Source organism: Chiloscyllium punctatum, chromosome 48 (assembly GCF_047496795.1).
Source record: "Chiloscyllium punctatum isolate Juve2018m chromosome 48, sChiPun1.3, whole genome shotgun sequence".
Lineage (NCBI taxonomy): Eukaryota > Metazoa > Chordata > Chondrichthyes > Orectolobiformes > Hemiscylliidae > Chiloscyllium > Chiloscyllium punctatum.
Genome location: NC_092786.1, coordinates 45,562,161 through 45,585,525, shown reverse-complemented (window position 1 = coordinate 45,585,525; position 23,365 = coordinate 45,562,161). Strand labels below are relative to the sequence as shown.

The 23,365-nt window shown below is 39.3% G+C and overlaps 1 protein-coding gene across 10 annotated transcripts in view; it reads right to left on the bottom strand.

Moving 5' to 3' along the window:
• The window catches only part of sema6d (semaphorin 6D), a 295,419-nt gene that overhangs the window by 32,357 nt on the left and 239,697 nt on the right, over nt 1-23,365 (bottom strand). The window contains exons 1-2 of one of the 10 annotated variants that reach the window (XM_072565107.1): nt 16,714-16,795; nt 16,527-16,608 (exon numbers count right to left, since the gene is read on the bottom strand). The exons of 6 other annotated variants lie outside the window; for them this stretch is intronic. The gene's annotated coding sequence lies outside the window, so the exon portion shown is untranslated. Of the gene's footprint in view, nt 1-15,793; nt 15,976-16,526; nt 16,685-16,713; nt 16,830-23,365 lie in introns of those variants that run through there. 3 more of the 10 variants (XM_072565109.1, XM_072565106.1, XM_072565108.1) reach the window with 3 other exon arrangements.

Here is a 23,365-nt window from a genome sequence, read left to right as displayed (position 1 = left end):
TCTTATGTCACCTCACAGCAGAGGCAAGCTTTACAAAGAGAAGTTTTTTTTGTTATCTGAGCTTAAATTTACTGTTCCCTGAAACTAACTTTTGTGGCACATCCAGAGTTAACCATTTATAATTTGTGATGGTACAACATAATCTTTAATTCCAGATTTGTCACTAATTTTGGATCTTCATCCATCTGAGATGGTTTAGCTCTACAGAGTCAACTTTATGGGGTGGCACGTGGTGAGCACCGCTGCCTCACAGCACAGGGACCTGGGTTAGATTGCAGTCTCGGCAACTGTCTGTGTGCAGTTTGGGTTTCCTCTGGGTGCTCCAGTTTCCTCCCACATCCCCAAGATGTACAGGTTTGGTACATTGACCATGTTAATCTGCCCTGTAATGTCCAGAGGTGCTTGGGGGAAGGTAGTGGGGAATTCGATAAGTAGATGAAGGTGGGGGTTGACGGTGATAGGTCAGAGTGGATAGGTGGGAAGGAAGACAGACAGGTAGGACAGTTCAAGAGGATGGTGCCAAGTTGGAGGGTTAAATTTGGGATAAGGTGGGGGGGAGGGGGAAAGAGAAGAGATAAGGAAACTGGTGAAATCGACATTGATCCTGTGTGGCTGCAGGGTCCCAAGGTGGAAAATGAGGCGTTCTTCCTCGAGGTGTTGGGTGGCTAGAATGTGTCAGTGGAGGTGGCCTATGTCTTGCATGTATTAGGCAGAGTGGGCCGGGAGTTGTAGTGTTTGGCCACAGGGCAGTGGGGCTGTTTAGTGCGTGTGCGCCAGAAATGTTCTCTGAAATGGTGGCTCAGTGGTTAGCACTGCTGCTTCACAGTACCAGGGACCCGGGTTCGATTCCTGGCTCAGGGGACTGTAATGAGTTTGCACATTCTCCCTGTGTCTATGTAAGCTTCCTCCAGGTGCTCTGGTTTCCTCCCACAGTCCAAAAGTTGTGCAGTTCAGGGGAATTGGCCATGCTAAATTGCCTACAGTGTTAGGTGCATCAGTCAGGTGTAAATATAGGGTAGGGGACTGGTTCTAAGTGGCTTACTCTTCAGAGGGTTGGTGTGGACCTGTTGGGCCGAATGGCCTGTTTTCACACTATAGGGAATCTAACCTAATCTAATAAAAACATTCCGCAAATTGTTGTCCTGTCTCCCCAAATGTACAGGAGACCACATCAAGCGCAACAGACACAGCTCGTGTGTGGAGGTGTAGGAAAATCTCTGTCGGATGTGGAAGGCCAGATGGATTAGCCATGGGAAATACAAGGTTATAGGGATTGGGTCAGGGGTTATGTGTGGGTGTGATGCTCTTCAGATGCACGTAGGGATTCTACGTAAACATGTACAAACTCAGTTTGTCGTTCATTGGTATTCCTATGGAGAAACTGCAGCAGTAGAGTTGTTACTGAGCATGTTTGAGCTGGTGCTTCATATCGAGTTTAATTGCTTTATTAAAGGAGGAGATATCATATTCAACAGAAACGAAGTAGAAATATATAGAATGACTCAAATTTTCCCTGCACTGTAATAGAGATCAAATTGCTTTTCATTCCTGGTCGTATTGAATTTAGCAATTCTTTCATGGAACAATGCTGTACAGCTCACAAATCCTGCAGGCTTTGACGTCACAATTTTCTCTATCCCTTTCCAGGGGACATATGGAAGGCTCTAGTTTCCCAGGTGCGGGCAGCCCTCTGGCACCTCACTCAATTGGCTGTTCTCCCTCAGTGGAGAGCTTTGTCCCCACACGCACAGTGCCCAGCAGCAGACAATGGGTCAAAACAAGAACACGGGTTCATTCTACTGCTTCTGAGCCTTCAGCTGTTTAAACCAACTGTATAACTGCCTCAATTGCAGAGACATGGATCACTGCTGTCTCGAATTCTCGGCACTTGCTTAACACTTCTTCACAGGAGGAGGGCTGTTCTGCTTCCATTTGGAGGCTCTTGCAGCAAATATCAAGGGCCAAAGGATTCCCAATAAGAATGGACAAAATGACGCCAATAAAATGAGCAATAATTACGTTATCTAATTTGAACACAATGCCAATATTATACAAAAATGCACTGTTTAGTTCAGAAAGTGTTCTATGAGTACATGGTTCTGAAAAGGTAAATGTGGAAGACTGCATTAAGCTCCACCCAATCTGATAATGTTATAAGGATTTGTGTGGGGAAAAGTAGAACATCTTGAAAGGTATACATCCACAGACCTAAGTTACGAATGTGTCTTGGCCCGATCGCTATTATGCCACAGAATCCATTTTGTTCAAGATGATACCCTCTTCTTGTTAAGATTCACCAGTGGGCTTTCCCGAACAATGTAGGCCAAATTGGCTCTTAACCCAGACAAGGAAAGAGGATGAAAGCAAAGTACCATGGATGGAGGAAATTTGACATAAAAATAGAAGGTGCTGGAGAAACTCAGCAGGTCTGGTCACACTTAGAAAGAAAACAAAAGAGATAGACTCAAAATGTTGATATGACTCTTCTTCAGAATGGGAAGAAGAAAGAAGATGGCAGTAGCAAGTTAGCCCAGGTCCAGCCAGCAATGGTTAGTGTCACAGCACATGCCATGGTAATCTGTAAAATTACCATACCATTGCATTTATTTTTAAAATACATTCTCCAAATCTTTTCAGACAGTATATTCTGCTTGTCACTAGCTTGCTTTAGTCAATAATTAGAAATGACATGCGGAGTGTGAAGATACAGCGTATGTTTAAAACAAAGCCACATAACACTTTCATTCTACAGCTGAATGTGATGATAATGTGGTGTTCTCCTTCTGTTCCTGTGAACAATAACTCCCTATCACAGAGGAGGAGATGATCTAGATTCAGTAGGCAGCTGTTGAGTGGAGACAATTACAAAACGTAACATTTACTAATTCAGGTTCCCTTGATCTTTAGTACACAAAATGAGATAAAGTTTGTCCTAGTCAGGGCCTTTGGCAATTGCTAATGAGATGTTGTGCACCATAAGTTTGGGTACAAAAACTAAAAGAGAACAAACATGAGATTTGACATTTCAAAAGAGCACCCAACCTTGTGAAAGGCCAATTTACTATTTCTGATCAAAGTCAAAAACAACACTCATTCCATTAACGTGTTGAAAATAAAAGTCTTAATAAATAGTAGAGAAAAGGTGATACTTGTTTCTGTTTCTACACCATAAAAAGTAGAAGGGCTATCATTGCTCTCAGCCTGGTATATTGCTGATAAAAAACAGAAAGTTTGGGGATGCTAATTTCTACAGCCACTCAGGCAGTAATTAGAATTGCTTTCCTTAACCTTCATAACTTTCAAGGTTACAGGCACTTTAATATTTTGAATGGCTGCTGCCATCAGTTTATGTACATCGCAAGGTAATACCAAAAATGAAGAATAATCACATTATTTCTCCTTGGAGAGAAGAGAGGAAAGAAAAATCTCATGGAGTCAAATTACCCACAGCTCTTGCACAAGATTGAGATGTTATCAAAAATGTATGTCATGGATATATAAATTTTTATGCATGCATCTTGTAAAATTTCAAGGCCGTGATATAATCATATTAGTGACACCTTTTAAAATTTGTAGTGATTACAATGATGTGCACTGAATATTGAACACAGGCAACCTATCTACAGAATAAAAACCCCAGCTAATTAATGTTTCCAGCTGCTTCCCTCTCGTCAGGATTTTTGATGTACAGTACTATTTAATGTTGAAACTTGCAATTTATGATTATGGAATAGGTTACATTTAAGGTGCAAGAACATCTAGGTGAATATTCAAACTGTAGGAGCCATCTCCTCAAGTCAGTATCTTTAAGCATCAGTTGCTGGTGCTATCCCAAGTGCGCAGTCCTTCTAGTTTCTAAAACAGTCAAATTAAAGAAGGCGAACTAGTTAACATAATTTGTCACTATGTTAGTCTTCAGGCAAAAGCTAAACATGCCACTAAATTTATATTTTGACGGCTGCACACTTTTATTAAAAAAAAGCAAACTTTAATCAACATGAACAGAAAGGTAATGTTTCATGCTTACTTGGCTTATACTGAAAGTAACTTAGATGTGGTACAGCAAGATTGATGTTGTTGAGGATCCCTGTCAGTCATGGGATAAACTACAGATCCAAAACTGCTTGGTGAGCTTTGGTCTGTATCATCGACCTGCAACTCTAGCTCTGTTTGATGGGATGACTCATTACACAAAACCTGGTCAGGCAACTAAAACAAGCTGGTTAAACTAGTCTGAATTGCTTGAACTAAGCCCCTAGAGTCAGGTTCAGGGCCTTGCGTTTAACAAACCCTGCCTAACATATGAATTTGCTAAGTGTTATGTTGTGAAAAATAACCTCTCCTTTCCCCATCAATCTACCCAACTACTGTAGGAAGAGTTTAAACTGTTCACATTTTAGAAAACTAATGTATTACCTATGGAAAAGTATGGACAATAAGGAAAAATAAATGAGTTTCTGCTGCTGCTTAAATTTACCAATGGATAATAATTGTTTAACACCATTATTTGTAAATGATAAATTCTCAACCAGCTCCCCAGTGCTTCCATTTTCAGTTCTGGAGTTTTGTGCCCCTGTTGTTTTAACAACTTTATTCACAGGTTTTTCACTAAACCGTTATGGTTCTGACAACACATCTAAAACTTGAAGACAAAACGGTGTCGGTGCTTTATCTGTAGCTTGATTGCTTATGTCTGAAAATGCAGTCTCAACATTGATTACACGCATTAGGGAGTTGTTTTCTGGAGAGGAAGTATATCCATACAGTCAACTTTGGCACATAAACCTTTCGCCCAGTACAGACTTGTTGAAAATCTCTGCAGATGGTCACGTTTGATATTAACCTATGACTAAAAGTCTTTCTTTTATTTTCCCTAATCATGTAAAACAATGTTAAATTATTTTATTTAAAAATACAGCCATGAAGTTTTAGACAAGCACTTCAACCTATAACACAATTGACGTGAATCAGTTGATCTATACATTTCACTTATTGTATTTTTAATTTGATTGTCACACTTTACTAACTGATATAACATGCTAACTACGCTATTTTGCATGAATATCTCAAAGTAGACAAAAGTAACATTGCCAGTTAAAAACAAAAGAAACACTAAGAGTTAAGTAATTCACTCAGTTTGTTTCAATTTTAAAAGATCCCCTGTTTTTTTGAAAGTGATTTTGATACTTGACTGTAATGAGTGAATAGTATTCTTTTATATATGTCTAAAATATCCAAATATTTCTGTTTGGCAAGTAAATTACCTCATTTTTAAAGTCATTAATTGGATTCTAGAAACAGTTTCAGGAGGTTTATAAACACTTTATAAAATGGTACAGGACTAACAATCCTGAGAAATATCGCCAATGTAAATTATTATAATATGATAATTTGGGGATTGGCACTAGAAAAACAAGCAATGAAAGACAAAAGAATTTGCCAGGTTATCACAGTAATCCAATTCAATCGTTAATTGTCTGGTAGTGTGGCCCAGTGGTCTAAATTGCTGTATTGAGATTCCAGCCTCTAAGGAAGCGTGGGTTCGAATCCCACTGCAGCCACTTGTGCTGATTGATTATTAGGTGGCTCAGTGATTAGCACTGCTGCCTCACAGCGCAAGGGACCAGACTTGATTCCAGCCTCAGGCAACTGTGTGTGGAGTTTGCACATTCTCCACGTGTTTGTGTGGGTTTCCTCCAGGTGCATCCTATAGTTCAAAGATGTGTAGGTGAAGTGAATTGGCCATGCTAAATGGCCCATAGTGTTCAGGGATGTGGAAGTTATGTGCATTAGTTAGAAATAAATCTAGGGTAGGGGAATGGGTCTGGGTGAGTTACTCTTTGGAGGGCGGTATGGACTTGTTGGGCCAAGGGGCTTGTTTCCACACTGTAGAGATTCCATGATTCATTCCATGATTCAGAAAAGAGTGTTTCACACGTGTGATTCTAACCAGACACACTGTGATTGCCTCTTAATGCCAGAAGGCAACTTGGGACAGGCAATAACTTAGTCATGTCACCCACATTTTAAAGGAAGATGTTAAATTTGAGAAACGAAAATCAGCAAATTTACCCATAAAGTCGGCTACTCCATGTGGAAAAGGTTTTAAATTATCATCACCTCTATCTCCACAGTCTATTCCTCTCTCCTGGCTCAGGACTGGAGTCCTGTTGTACTTGCAGTTAACTTTATGTATCTCTGACTCAATAAATAAAATGCTGAAGTGCCACTCTGTTGTAGGGCTCAAGAGTAAACATGGCATTGCCTTAATGGTCAAACTTGCTGTCAATCATTAACTAAAAGCTCTTCGCAGTTTAGACAACTACTTCAATTCTCAGATTGCATTGAAGATATTTTCTCCCTGATACATATAATTGGAAATCACTGGGTCACTGCCTCACCAGTATTATTAAAGAAACAAACCCACTCCTCTCTCCAAGATTTGATGGTGTCAATGGTAAAATGTTGAACACAGTTCCCAGGCTAAAAGCTGCTCCCTGGTTTACCACTCCATAATGTGCTGTGCGTTCCCACATTCAAACTTCAACATGTGAGCAACTCAATGGGGAAAAAATTTGTTTGCATTTCTTTTTCCCCTAGGCTTTAGCCAGTTAGATTTTAACCTCTATCTTTGGCTAGTTAGAAACTAGTCATATGAGTCAAAACATGGTCACACACATTTAACTGAAAATTGGGCTATGGACACTGCTCAACAGCAGTATCAATAACTTAAAACTGTGTAAAAATAAGTTCTACAACAATCACCCTTACCACCTCTAGTGCTGAGATTAGCCAATGATTGTACACAGTGACCAAACTGGTCACTGTGACCGTTGAACTGGATCACTCCAAGGCAAGTCCAAACAGACAAAAGGGTCTGCATTTTCTGGATGTTAACTTTATTTACTATAGCTGGACAATGCAACCAGTGGTGTGGAAGAAATAAATAGGTGTAGCCAGCTGTGCTGTTCACAGTCAGACGAGCTTTATGTAGTTCAAAATTATTCTGGAGCCAGTAGCCTGTTGTGGCCAAGGACAGGATGATGGATGATCTACACACACTGTCCGGTTGCACAGAATAGGAGAAGTTCACTTTATGTCTATTAAAATGCTAATCTCCACTGGTTAACAAAAAAAAAGTAGAGAAACCAAGTTGAAATAAATTAACACTGGAAATGCAATGGGTACCATTCAGTTTACAATTTGATTCTGTCTCCTCAAATATTACATTGAGGCACAAATATGATTGTCTCCTGACTGAAGTTAAATCATTTCAGTCAAGTTACTTGAAGCATTTAGACCAAGCCGTTTTTCTTGTATCAACAATTCTCTGGCCCATTCATCCTGAACAACTGGCAATTGGATATAGTACATTCTGTCACAGAAGGGAGTATCAACAGGTCAGTAGCACAAAAAAAAATGGTCAACTTAAGCCAAAACCTCCATTTTGTAGGAGATTGATTTTAACAAATCTATTCACTGGGTGGAGATTGCACAGTTAAACATTCTAAAGCCGTTCAAAACACTAAACATTGGAGGACAAGATACATTTTGTTGTTGTTTTGTAACTAAAAACTGCTAAACAAAACCAAAAATGCAGTTTAAATGTCATTTGGTCTGAATAATTTTGTAATACCACATTTATTTTGCATTTGTTATGCTGTATGTATTTTCTGCTCCAAGTTGTTTGAAATCTGAAGGCAATCCAAAAATTATTTTGCCTTAGATCACATGAAGAGATGACGATCATGAGACTTTCTTACAAAGTAAACAGTGATTTTTGTGATCTGAAATGGGTAATAAAAAGAAGTTCAGTGGGACAATTCAATAAAGAACTGGAAGAACGCTTAGAAGAAAACAAAATCACAGGACTGTGGGTTTAACAGGAAAGCTCTATCAAAGATCCACCAGGAGTTCACCGGCTTCCTGCACTGCGCCAGTCATTATGATTGTGTTTTTCATGTGCTGATTTACTGTAATTTACAGTATGCTTAAGAATCCCTGGACCTCGTCTGACTTCCGAAATATAAAATGATTCCTTGTGCAAGTAATCTACCACCATATCCCAGGCCCTGGCTAAAAGGCAGCAACTATTGCTATATGATGAATATGAACCACAACATGTTTTCTCTTTACTACCCTCTGTAATGGCCCTTCAGCAAACCACAGTTCAAGGACAATTAGAGGAGGGTAACAAACGCTGACTTTGCCCATGATGATCACACCCCAAAGAATAAGTAAATCGAGAACCGTATGAACCAACATCAAGTTCAATGTCCTTCCGAAGGAGAGTTAGATTACTGCCAACATTCAATTATTGTACTAATAAAGTAAGTAAACAAAAAAAACAAGTGGATTTATCCATGTTGACTGTATAGTTTATGTAGGTTTTGATTGCTTTTACCTGTACTGAATGCTGAACTAACAGGGATAGGGTACATAAGACTGGCTGGATTTTCCATTGGGTCAATGGTGAAGGCTTACTGGTGACATTTCTTGTTGTTCACCAGGAGTAATTTATTCCAAAGCTTGCTCTAGTCTTTATTACAACATTCTGGACAATTATACACCTCTGGTTTTCATGAATAGAATTTTTTAAAAAAGTGAACATTAGAAGTTCCAATGCAGGGCTCAAGTATGGACCAAGCCAGAACCGAGAAGAGCTGAAAGGTCAGCTTTAATCAGTCCCAGATGAAAACATTACCCTCAGGTGATTCATATAGGATACAGAAAGAATAATGAGGCACTCAAGAGGCTGGAAAGGTAATTTCTTGGGAGGATGTCAGAAGTGTGGATTTACATTGACAGGCCAAGTCTCCTCTTCTGAAAAAATGGTGGCTGACTCAAAATAACTCAAGAAGTCATTCAGACTATGAAAAATTTTAATTGAGTTGATATAGAGACAGAGAGAGAGAATATTTCCTTTTGTGAACAAAAGCATAACTTTAGCATCAGAGGATGAGGGGTGACCTTATAGAGGTTTACAGAATCATGAATGGCATGGATAGGTGAAATAGACAAAGTCTTTTCCCTGGGGTGGGGGAGGCCAAAACTGGAGGGCATAGGTTTAGGGTGAGAGGGAAAAGATATAAAAGAGACCTAAGGGGCAACTCTTTCACACAGAGGGTGGCACGTGTGTGGAATGAGCTGCCAGAGGAAATGGTGGAGGCTGCTACAATTACAACATTTAAAAGGTATCTGGATGGGTATACAAATAGGAATGGTTTGGAGGGTTATAGGCCGGGTGCTGGCAAGTGGGACTAGATTCGGTTGGGATAGCTGGTCGGCATGGATGAGTTGGACCGAAGGGACTGTTTCCATGCTGTACATCTCTATGACAGCTATCAATATAAAGAAATCCAATAAGGAGATCCGAATAAACTTCTCAACTCAAAGAGGAGTGAGAATCTGGTACATACCAGCACAGGAGAGTGGTTGAAGCGATAACATAGATACACCTGGAAGGAATAAAGAGTTACAATAATAAATTTAAATTAAAAAAGATGTGAGGGAATCTTGAATAGAATATAAGCATCAGCATGGACCAGTTGAGCTGAACAAACAGCCTGTTTCTATGTCAGACAACCTACATAAACCCAAACATGGAGAGTTATTTGTTCTATCTATCGCTGCAAAAGGAGTGAACAATGGAGAAAGATTAGAGAAGCTTAAGTTTAAAAGTCAGAGCAAAAAAAAAGTTATCAGTAACCTTAACAAAATAAGCAATGAATATGCATTGATGATAAGGTGAGGCCAGTCTGTTAGTCAAGGAAACTCAACTCTGTCGGATGACAGAACTTGAATTAGTGACAAGTAACAAATTATCATTGGCAAACGCTGTGGAGCATTAAAACTAAAGATTCATTGGAACATGCAACATGGTTAAGGAGCAGAAAATGGCATTAGACCCATCAGGCTAGCTTTCCCAATATATCCCACCACCCAACTGCAGTTTGAATCAACCTCTAATCTTTGAATCTTATAGATAGTCTCCAGTCTTTGACTAAACAAATTTGTTCTGTGACCCGCCTCAAATTTACACTTGTGTATTTCATGAAATTATTCCACAGATTTCTATCCCAGAATGTGCTCTGTTCACATACAATGACCATCCCTGAAATAAGAACTTCCTTAAGGAGGAAGAGTTGTTGACTTGCACATTAAATTAAGGTGATTTGCTGCTCCAAAAAAAACAGTGGCCTGTGTGTAAATTGGCGTCACACTAAGTATTTTTGTTAAAAAAAAAATCACACAACACCAGATTATAGTCCAACAGGTTTAATTGGAAGCACACTAGCTTTCGGAGCGACGATCCTTCATCAGGTGGTTGTGGAGGGCTCGATCGTAACACAGGCTGTGTTACGATCGAGCCCTCCACAATCACCTGATGAAGGAGCATCGCTCCGAAAGCTAGTGTGCTTCCAATTAAACCTGTTGGACTATAACCTGTTGTTGTGTGATTTTTAACTTTGTACACCCCAGTCCAACACCGGCATCTCCGAATCATAAGTATTTTTGGTTGGAGTACACCACCCATCTGACAAGGACTGAAATATACAAGATCAATTAATAAAATCAATAAAACACATTGCACTCGCTAGTAGTTCACATTGGAAAGGGTCAAAGGCAAAGCTTAGGATCCTCCTCTCCCTGGTTCCTCTCTAATTAAAAAGATGGGTTGAGATACAGGATTAAGCAAAAAAAAAAGGAGAAATAGAAATGAGAAAATCTGAGATACCCAAATTAAATTTAGAATTCCCAATGTGGCTTGCAATGTTTACAGCATGAGGGATTGATGAAAATAACTAAAATTATTCAAATTTATAACATCTGCAAGCTTCATTGTATCATTTAACTAACACTCTCACTCAGAGACAGACTCAAAATGTGTCCCCATCTAATGTGCATATATATAGAAATATGCAGTTTGGTGAAATTGTATCTGCTTACAAAGGGAAGCAATGACTGCAACTAAGTTTAAGTTCAATTTCTATTGACTAGGAGGAAAGACAATTTTTCTGGACTTCAATTTCCAAGTACTTCATTAGACATTCCTTTCTTGCAAATTACCTGGCATGAATACCATTTTATAAAGTTGCATCATATTGTTAAAATATATAGTCACAGTATTCATTTAGATTTAATTTTGTTTTTAAAAACCTGTGCAGAAATGTTATTAATCACACAACACCAGGTTACAGTCCAACAGGTAACTAGCTGATGAAGGAGCAGCGCTCTGAAAGCTAGTGCTTCCAAATAAACCTGTTGGACTATAACCTGGTGTTGTGTGATTTTTAACTTTGTCCAGTTCAACACTGGCACCTCCACATCAGAGATGTCATGGCATCACCTCTGGTGCAGATGGAACTTGAACCGGGTTTCATGGCTCAGAAGTAGGGACACTACCACTACATCACAAGAGCCCTTTAATTTAGATATATACAGAACTTAATTAATTGGATCTGACAGCATAACGTTGAGGAAATAGCTGGCTTTGATGTCCTAAATAAAAGGAGCATTATGCAACAAAGCGAACGTATTATCTTTTTGTTCTGCTGAGATTGCAAATTAGACTTCTCAATAACAAATTAAAAGCCATTAACAATTTTACTCAGAAATTTTCAACAAATGCACATTGCAAATTCTCAAACCTATTTGTTGTTTCCTTCATAACTTAAAACTGAATCTCCCTTTTAACACTTAATCTTCCATGTCGATATCTCTCTCCCCCTCCAAAACACTATCTCCATTCACATTTTTGCCCATTGTTGAATGAGCAAAGCATTTTGAAAATCGTGCTTTTTCACAGCATTTGGGTGTTTCTGGAAAGTCAAGCATTTATTAGCTATCCCCAATTACCCTTAGATTGAAAAAGCTGCCACCTGAATGGCCTGTAGGCCAAGTGTCAACTACATCACTGGAGCTAGGAGATGTAGGCCAGACCAGGTAAGGATAGCAGATTCCAGAAAAAAAAAAACCACATGGGTTTTACAACATCACCATTACTGAGCCTGACTTTCACTTCCAGATTCATTCCCGCTGTGCTGGGATTTGAATCTTTGTCTCCAGAGCATTTAGCTAGGCCTCTGGATTCTTCTCTAATGGCATTTCTTCCTTTCATAGATATGGTCACCACTATTCCTATTTAGATCAAAAGTCTCTCTGCCCTTAATTATCCAGATCTCTCGATCTTGTTAGAATCTTTGGCAATTATTGAAGCCTAAACTTAAATTCCAGATGAGAAGTTGACTCCAGCTCTGTTTTCACTCCTGACAGACATCAGTGTCACCATGCTCAATATGAATACACACCATCCAAATCAACAATGTCCCCATTTTTCATTCCTGCCAAGGCAGGAGAGAACACAACACTACAGGGGGAGTTTGCCAGTAAGGTGTACTGTAAAGAGGAAAACAAGACCAGTCTATAAGGCAACACAGCTGTTCCATTACTTTTAGGAGCATATGGACAAAGTGATTCCTTTTCTGTTTCTAAACTTCATTCAATGTTAAAGAGAATTACATCTGTAAATGTGTCTGCGTGGGTTTCCTCCGGGTGTTCCGGTTTCCTCCCACAATCCAAAGATGTGCAGGTTAGGTGGACTGGTCATGCTAAATTGCCCATAATGTTCAAGAATGTATAGCTTAGGTGCATGAGTCAGGGTTAAATGTAGGGAAATGAGTCTGGATGGGATACTGTTTGGAGGGTCGACATGGACTTGTTGGGCCGAAGGGCCTGTTTCCACACTGTAGGGATTCTAATCCTAAAACCCACTTTTCAATAAACAATATGCAAACATCCGGCATTCCAACTGAAACTCTATCAACAAACACATCCAGTTAGACCCCATCTAACAACCACTGAGAAAAGGAACAGGAAGTGACTTCACCACAGGAAGTGACATCACCAACCCAAAGAAACCAAAACATATAAATAGAAAGCAGGAATTTTCAGCATTACTTCACCTGAGGCCCACTGAAGATGTTACCTAGTAGGTAACGAAACGTCTGGAAATGAACCTTGCAGCTCAGCAAGCAAACCTACATCCAAAATCTGCATAAGGTGATGTTGCTATACTTGTGCAAATCTTGACTGGTGCAGCTTGGGACCCGCATATGGGATGATGTGTATTTGTGAACTTGCTGTCCTGCATGTCAGTGTGAAGTAATTGGAGGGGCCTAAATCAAAATCTATTTTGACATGTAAAAATAAATTAAATTTGCAGAATGAATACCTAATAAGTATATATTAGCACCTGGCAGGCTTGTTCTAGTACCTGAAGATAGCTTTAAAAAAGTGGTGAAAATAGAACAGTTCAGTCATTGGCTCAAAAACATGGACCCAGTTTCTGCTCTGACAAAACTTAGAACCAAAGTTAAGGAGCAGTATATTTGTACTCTATTTTAATGGAGAATGGGTACATTTACAGATCCTGTGCTCTACCTGGTTCTTTTTATTTCCTTTATTTCAGCTGATCTTCCACTGAAACTCTCCCTTTCATGTAGATATTATTTCTCAACACAACCATTCCAATATTCTCCCAGCTGATCTGCCACTTTAATTTGAGCTCATTCAAAAATCTAGTACTATTCTTCTAACCCAATTGGCACCAAATCCTGTGTGCCTATCTTCTCTGCGCTCGCTAACCAGCAGATGTCCACAGTAGCACTTCAAGTTTCAATGACTTCTTGTATTGACTCCCTCCATGGCCTCACCTCTCCCTCTTTGGGTAATGTCCTACAACCCTTCAACATCGCTGTATTCCTCCAAGTTTTCTTATCACTCATTCTACTTCATTGTTCCATTCTGGTAGCCATGTCTTTCACCACCCAGGCCCCAAGCTCTGGAACTCCCCCCCTCCCCCCCCAATAAACTGCTCCAGATCTCAATTTAAAGTGCTCCATAACCTCATTGTCCAAACTTTCCCAATGTCTCTTTGGCTTTTGCCTGCTAACATTCCTAAGAATCATTTCAATGTTTTATTATATTAGTAAAGCACATTTTAATATATATGTTTAATTATATAAAATAAATTGCTGTGTATTTTACCTGGATTCTTTCTCTACTATGAATCTGGTTAAGTTATGCACAAACAGTACACTGAACAATTTGGCACAATGCCCAATCAACTAAAGTACAACGGGTACATTATAATTTTAAAAAACAAATGTTCCTTTAAGTGCTCTAGAGATTACCAGTTGAATCAAACAATTATTTGTTTTTTTTCCACAATTCTGTATTCATTCAGTGCTTAAGAATAGTGGAAGAACACTAAATACCCTTTTGAACTGCAGGAGAGGATATTGTATTGTCACTTTCACTGAGATGTATCTTATTAGATAAAATTTTTATAATTTCCATTCACAAACAATTACTTGATAGGGAGTGTAAACGTTCAATAAGGCTCCCACTCTGCCAATTATCTTTACTGCTTTAAATGGGTATATTTTCTCCTACATAATTCATGTCGGTATCAAATATAGTTTTCTTTATATACAAGGATATTGCTAGTTGTGAATAATAGAAAGCTCATACTGTTACATGCTTTGCAACTATTCAAGGTAATGCTAGCTGGATGAATGCATGCATTTTCTCATCGTGCCCTTCAACATTTCAACTATTTAAACACAGAGGGTGAACTAAAGTTCATTTGAAATACCACTCTAGGCAAAGGATCACAGCTAGCACTAGGACCTTACTGACACACGAATTCAAGTGCTAGAAAACAGCCCTGCAAAAAAATCCGGTGCTTGCTTTTCCCCACAGAACTCTCCACACTAGGAAGTCCAAATTAAAGTATTATGTCCCGAACATGAGAAACGATAAACATTTCAGAATCCTCGTTGTGAACTGTTTGTGCTGACTGAAAGTACAGAGTTTGACGCAAACATTTACACGTTGTTTTTGAAAACTTTCAAGTCTAAACTTTCACTGACTCTGATCACAAACTGGTTAACTTTGCGTGCCAATTTTGAATCACCAACTACTACTTCTGACGAGAAGGACACGCAATAAGGCACTAAAGTGAACGGTCAAATCGTAAAACAGACCGCCCGCCCCCCCCCCAAACATTTTACATCGGCACTTAGAATATGTACTAAGTTTATGTAAATCTCCTGTTTCATCTTTTGTGAGTGTTTTGCACACCAGCTGATCCGTGACAAACACGGCCCTCTGACTGTGCCAATGGGCTAATTTGGCTTTAAAATCAGTTCCTGTGTTCTATTTATCATAGGGTACCCTCACTTTGTCACGTCGTGCGATATTGAATCGTACTCGCTTAAAAAGGTTAAAAGGAGGAATACAGGACACATAATGTTTGCCTAGCACCATTAATATGGCAAACGTCCCAAGGCGTTTCACAGGAGTGCTCTCAAGCAAAATCTGACACAGAGCCAACAGGGAGATATTAGGGCAGATGACTAACTCTTGATAAAAGAGCGAGGTTTTAAGGAGTGTCTTAACTTTCTTCCTTTAAAAAGGTAGAGAAGGGGAAAGGTTTAGTGAGGGAATTCCAGTGCCCAGGGCCTTGGCAACTGAAGACATGGCCACCAATGGTGAAACAATTAAAATCAGGCATCATCAAGAAATGAAAATTGGAGAAGAGCAGATTATTTCCAACAAAGGAACATTTGTCCCAAACAGTAATAATGTGCAAAAAGGCTCTTCGGAAACAGCACACACTATTGCCAACAAAAATCCACCAAGTAAACATTTTTCATAGTTCTCAACTTGTTATCAAAAGGAAAGTTTTAAGAGCACACTGGTAGCCAATTCCGGCGGGAGTTTTTACCTTATTTCACAACTGTAAGCACTCTTCACTGGTTTTAGCATCTGCACAGATGCCGGGTTGTTTTTCATTTTACCAATACGTTTTGGACTAGAGCTTCGGGTTAATAGAATCCATTGTTTGCTTTTACAACTGCTTTTCATCAGTTCTTTCAGTCCCCTCCTCCCCAAGTCTAGTACAGGTCAGGCAGTGCTGTTTTGATCCAGCTGTAGGTTGAAAACCATGCACTGTGCTGTCAAAAAAAAACCCCAGCCCCTTGCCCACTATCCTAAAACGCTGACTGGAGACCTGAGGCCCAAATGAAAGCTTTCTGATCAAAGTTCAGGAGTGATCAAATGTCAGCCAGCTCCCTCCTTTCAAGTTTCTTACCATCCCCCTTTAAAAAAAACACACATTGTACCTCTGAAAACAAACAAGGGTCTATGTTCCAACATTCAGTGCAATTTCTTGTCTGTAATACACTCCAGTTTCATCTTGCAAATACACAATCGCAGCACCGATTCGTCTGCTCGGTATTCTTTCCAGAAACCCCCAATGACAACCGATTCCCGAGTAAAAAATAGCGCTTCTAGGTGCTATTTCTGCACCTCTCTTGTCAGCCGCTTCTGAGGACACTTCAACCCCATCTCCATTCACCGAGACGGTCTAGCAATCTACAAACAGATTTTTGTTTTGGTCTTAATTTGCAAACCTACGTACAAAGATGTGTCACACAGTCATTGTAATAAAACCTTACCTCATATGTCACCTAAATATTCCCAAAAGTTATTTTCCTGCCAATAATCCCTCCGAACAGCAAACGCTCAAGCTCTCAACTCCTGCAAGTCAGAAACACGCCAGGGTAAAAACAAACTAATGCACAGCAAATGGTGTAATTTGATCCATCTGAAGTCAATCCGTCAAGAGAGCAGCAGGCTGCCTACCAATAAGCCTGCACCAGCCCAGGGGTCCCACCCCCTCGTCCATTCTCCAGCACTGGCTTTAAAGCTCAAGATGTGAAGTTTTTTGTCTGCTGTCTTTCCCTGGCTGCCGTCAGTGGGGCCTCTAGCTCTCAGTGACCCTTTCATGGCCCCAACCTCGAATGAGGCTGTTGTAAAACCTTTAACAGAGCAGTACTTCAGTGGGGCCGGAATGGGTTTGTCACAAGGAAAATGTGGACTTTGTTATAAACCAACTTAGGATCAGGACTGATTCTTGCTGTCAACATGTACAAATTGCATCTGGTCATAATTGAATCTCGGCTACTCTTCTGCATTGCTTAGTGTAATTTTGTGAGTAACGATCCTAATTTTATTCTCCCCCGTCCCTCCACCTTCCTAGGGAGCACAGCAACCGCATCGCTGGTCACTTCTCAAGCTTAACTCATAAGGTTTCCTTCTGACTGAAGCATCAGCCCATTTTCCAGCTTCAAGTAATAAATCTTTTTTTTTGTCTAAGCGACCATGCATTACTTAGTGCTCAGCAGAGGCGGTTTTAATTAAAAATAAAACTCAATGAACTTTTCTGACCATTAACTAGATATGACCAGCTGTTTGGTGAAACTTTGCATTAGTTTGAAGGACAGAGTCGTGGCTTGAGACAGCCTTACAATGCTAAGGTCTCTAGTTTCCTACGTCCCATTTGTTTCGCTGACACAGAGGCTCAAAGCCATTAGAGTTGGCAGTAGCCTCTCAGAATTGGCAGCAGCCTTTGTCTTAATCAGTTCACAAGCCATGGATGGTTTCAAAATCATTTTTTTTTCTCAATGGATTTGCAATGTTTTCACATATTTCAACAGCCACCATAGCATGCAAGAAAATTTCTGCACTGGTTTCCTGTTATGCTACACATTGCAATAAAATTTTAAGTATTTTTATGATGGGACTCAGCCGATACAATTTCCTTTGTTAATTATTTAAAGACGATATGCTGGATAAATGCTGCATACCATCCTTTCTTGAAGTGTAAGGCACCAGCTGTTAATGTAAAAATTGTAACATAAACGTGTGCCTTGCAAAGACTGTAACTTATTTTTCTGTATTTTTGATTTTGTGGATTGAAATGACAACAGTTTGATTTTCAAACCAAAGCTTCGTGGGAGGAATTTTATACTTTAAAAAAAAATCAAGTTCCAGAAAGTTGTGAGTTGTGTTAATATTACTGCTTTATTCAAGCAGTGGAGAAAGCTGTTTGCCAATGGGCTGGCCTCAGGAGGTGTGAGGTATAAAGTGAGATTCAGCTGGCAACAGGTTGCTGATTGGTGTGTGGGGTTGTGACAGGTTGTAGATGACAAAGGGTGTTAGCCTAACAATAACTATCTGACTGAATCCTAGGTAATTGAACAGCTTGTGGATGTGCATGATACTGGCAGAAACCTTCGGATTGTTGTACCGGAGTGTATCTTTCTCTCCAGTAAAAGGCCTGAAGAATACCAATATATTTTCCCTCACCAGTTGCTATAATGACCTTTAACTAGTAACTACAGTTAGTGTACCAATTGCCTGTACTTCTTGAGAAGAAGTGAAAAGGAGCAGGAGAAAATAACTTGGTGAACAGAACATCCTGAGAAGCCAAAAGATCACCATAGTGAACTGCTTTCCCAGTTTTATTCCCCTCCAACCATAACCCAATACTTTTTTGGTATGTTTGTATCTGTACAGGTTTGTATGTGTCCTAGAATATAAGGGGGTTAGTGATTTAACTAGTAGAGTTATTTGTCAATAAATCATAGTTGTTCTCCCATGGTTAGAATCCATTTGTTTGTAATAAATAGTATTTTTTGTTAATACAGAAACGTGGCTTGTGTTTCTGTTACTGCTGAAAATGTGTTGCTGGAAAAGCGCAGCAGATCAGGCAGCATCCAAGGAGCAGGAGAATCGACGTTTCGGGCATGAGCCCTTCTTCAGGAATTCCTGAAGAAGGGCTCATGCCCGAAACATCGATTCTCCTGCTCCTTGGATGCTGCCTGATCTGCTGCGCTTTTCCAGCAATACATTTTCAGCTCTGATCTCCAGCATCTGCAGTCCTCACTTTCTCCTTGTGTTTCCATTAGCCTGGGTCTAAATGACAGATAAATTGAAGACTTGGAATACTTTGATTAAATTCATAAGTTTATAACAACTTCAAGGGAACTTGATTTCCAGTGAACTACCCTAATAAGGTGTGACAAAGTTAGGGAGTTCATCTGGACAATTTTGAAATACAGACAACAAGACTTTGGACGTAGTATTAGTAAACAGCACAGATAAAGGAACATTCCTGGGTGTGTATTGCATTTAAGAAATTGCTCTGAAAATGGCAAAGGATTTCTTGTAGTTTTATTCCCCTCCAACCATAACCCCAATACTTCTTATGTATGTTTGTGTGTGGGGTAGATTATAAGGGGTTAGTGATTTAACTAGTAGAGTTATTTTCCTATAGGTGTCATATAGTACCTGATTGTCTTAAGTGAACTTTCAAAACCCTCCCTGATTGAATTGGCAGGTAAACTAGTGGTAGCATTGCCTGACAGAGCAAGCAAGGAAGAAATAATTGATGTACTAGCATAATACTTGGATTTAGTAGAGATACAAGGGAGATACTTTGGGTAGTTACACATAGAATCAGCTAATATTGAGTTATGATTTCAGCAGTTTGAGCATTAGGAGAAAATGAAAGATCTGGAGATGAAGATGGAGGAAATCAAAATGGAATTCCAAAGGGCAGAAAAAAAAGTTCAGGAAAGGCAAATGGAATTAAAATGACAGGAAATGAAAATGAGATGACTGGAGTTAGAATTACAAGAGAAAGAGAATGCGAGAGAATATGAAAATTGACTTAAACTGACAGTTGACAGTTGAAAAAGGAGACGTCAAATGCAAATGCAGACTCTTATGGGGAAAATCTAATTCATAATCTAAAGTCCAGTGAGGAGTTGTTCACGTTTATACAGGCCCAATCAAAATTTGAGGAAAATGCTGTAGAGGCATTTGTCATGTTATTTTATAAAAAGCCAGATATATGTATTAGGCAAAAGAAGACTGATTCTGCAGAAGAAGTTAAGAGTCATAGAGTCATAAAGATGTACAGCACAGAAACAGACCCTTCGGTCCAACCCATCCATGCCAACCAGATATACCAACCCAATCTAGATCCACCTGCCAGCACCCAGTCCATATCCCTCCAAACCCTTCCTATTCTTATACCCATCCAGATGCCTTTTAAATGTTGCAATTGTACCAGCCCCCACCACTTCCTCTGGCAACTCATTTCATACACCTACCACCCTCTGCGTGAAAAAGTTGCCCCTTAGGTTTCTTTTATATCTTTCCCCTCTCACCCTAAACCTATGCCCTCTAGTTCTGGACTCCCCGATCCCAGGGAAAAGACTTTGTCTATTTATCCTATCCATGCCCCTCATAATTTTGTAAACCTCTATAAGGTCACCCCTCAGCCTCTCCCTATAGCTCAAATCCTCCAACCCTGGCAACATCCTTGTAAATCTTTTCTGAACCCTTTTAAGTTTCACAACATCTTTCCGATAGGAAGGAGACCAGAAATGCATGCAATATTCCAACAGTGGCCTAACCAATGTCTTGTACAGCTGCAACATGACCCCCCCCCCCCAAACTACTGTACTCAATACTCTGACCAATAAAGGAAATCATACCAGACTACGTCTTCACTATCCTATCTACCTGTGACTCCACTTTCAAGGAGCTATGAACCTGCACTCCAAGGTCTCTTAAGTTGGCAGATGAAGCACAGGAAATTTCTATTTTTTTACATTATGTGCAATGACCAGAGCAATGACTAAATAGACTATATCACCACAGGAATATGCAAAAAGATGTTAGGGTAATCAAATCACTATTTAGGAATGAGGATAATTCAAAAGAAGTGTTCAGCATGTTTATGTTAGGTGAGGCTCTGGAAGCAGATCTACAGTTACATAAGTTAGCACAAGTAGCTTAAGTGAAGCTAAGGCTGAAGCAGTTCTGATGAGGAAAAGGAGATATCCTCATAGACCTGAGGTCAAAAAATGGGTGGTTGTTCATCAAATAGTGATACTATCCAGATATTGTAAAGAGATATTGCCAAATAGTACATGGAAGTTCTAAGGCAGGAAATAAAGGATAATGAAAAATGCAAGCTTCGATAGACAGGTATTTAACATGACCAAAAGAGTGCAGTTCTGTAAATTATATCACATGTGTCAGGTGGTATAAAACCTCAACATGTAATCATAGCAGCATCTTCAATTTCCATACCAGCTTTAAAAGCATTCAGTTGTGTGTGAGTAGATTGTATAGGACTATTACTGAAAATGAAAGCAGGACATTAGTACATCCTGCAATTACAGATATGACAACCCAATTCCCATAAGCTATTCTTTTAAGGACCATTACAACGAGGGTGGAAAAGTTCTCTGTTTTTAACTCATTATGGATTATCAATTGATCTACAGTCTGATTAGGATTCTGATTTTGTCTAATATTTTCCAGGAGATCATCAACAATAGAGTATAAAAGAATTGAAATCAACTGCATATCATCTGTAAACTCAGGTAACTTTGGAGAAATACCATCAGACTCTCAAGACCATGATTAAAGCATATTGTTATGGATATATGATGCAATTCTGGTCTCCCTACTATAGGAAAGGTGTTGTGAAACTTGAAAGGGTTCAGAAAAGATTTACAAGGGTTGGAGCATTTGAGCTATAGGGAGAGGCTGAACAGGTTGGGACTGTTTTCCCTGAAGCGTCAGAAGCTGAAAGCTGACCTTATTGAGGTTTATAAAATAATGAGGGGCATGGATCGGGTAAATAAACAAGATCTTTTTCCCTGGGGTGGGGCAGTCCAGAATTGGAGGGCACAGATTTAAGGTGAGAGGAAAGGATTTAAAAGGAACCTAAAGGGCAACTGTTTCATGCAGAGGATGGTGCATGTATTGAACGAGCTCTCAGCGGAAGTGGTAGAGGCTGTTACAATTACAACATTAAAAAGGAATTTGCACGGGTTGATGAATGGGAAGGGTTTCGAGAGATATGGGCCAAATGTGGGCAAATGGGACTAGATCAGTTCAGGATACCTGGTCAGTATAGATGAGTTGGACCAAAGGGTATGTCTCCGTGCTGTACATTTCTATGACTATTTCTGGAAAAGATAACAATTGCAGATGCATTGTATGGTACATAAAATGATGGAATATGTTCAAAAGATTTGAAAAATGTTAAGATTATGTCAGATAGTATAAGGGGAAAGAAAAGATGAATGGATTCAAGTCTCATGTCTTCTTGTTTGTGTATCACATATCTTTTGATGAAAGTAATTTTCAAATGGCATTTCATCTTACAAGAGTGGCGACCTACAAAGATTACCTTTTTATTTAGCAGTATGCTTGATTGTGGAATGAAATGGAAAAAAACAGTTTTAAAGCAAGGACTGTGGAAGTGGTTGTACTTTGAAAAACCATGTGACTGAAACTCATTGTAAGTTGTGTTTGCATTGCTGCTTTGTCCAAGCAGCGGGGGATGGAGACTGTAGATTTGACCGGCAACATATAATAATAATATGTTGCCGATTGGTGCATGGACCTGTGACCAGTTTTGGATGCTAAAGTCCAACAGCCTGACAACAACTGTCTGATTGGCTTCTTGGGTGGTTGAACAGGTTGTGGGTATAAACAATACTTGCAGAAGCCTGCAGATTGTTTCAAGAGCACATAGGGTGTCTTTCTCTCTTGTTAAATATCTAAAACCTGAAGAAAGCCAGTTTATTTTCCCTCGCTAGTTGCTGTAAACTGGCCTTTAACCAGTAATTAAGAGACTTTGCAATTACTGTACCAATCATTAGAATAATATGGACAAAAAAATCCTGATGAGCAAAAAGATCATCTTTGTGTGAGTGTGTGTGTGTGTGTGTTTGTGTGTTTGTGTGTTTGTGTGTGTGTGTGTGTGTGTGTGTGTGTGTGTGTGTTTGTGTGTTTGTGTGTGTGTGGTGTATTTTCTGTTAGCCTTGGTTTATTTTACAATAATTTGGTGCCTTGCATGCTTTTGATAAAATACTTAACTTTTGTGATGATTCTGGGAATAATACAACTTGATTTCCAGTATGCTACACCAGTGAGGCGTAACAACCTCAAAAAATGCAATAGACGATTTACTATGCCTTCTAAAATCATCAGATTTTCCAGAATGAAAGCAGCACGCATGTTTTGAATTAACAATTAAAAAGTATCTCGGTTCTTGCACTATCTTAAAATGATTCTAGAATCAGTCATGTGTAAGTCCATCAATTTAGCTGGTACATCACAAAAAAGCAGCTGTGGTAGATTTGATGTGACTAAAGTCACCATCTAATGAGTTACTTGCCTAATGAGTTACATTAATAGCGTACAATAGACAGTCTGATCAATTTTTCCCTTCTGCAGATGCTATCAATAATTCACATATGTCTACGATTGTTGTGTTCTCATGTTGAACTGAATAGATACTGTATAATTTTTTTATGTACTTACTAGGATTATATTCTTGAAGTCAGTAGAAAATAGATGAAGTCAAATTTGGTATTCAGTTTGAAATAGTATAGTGGAGCTGCTAAAAGAGACGGAGGCC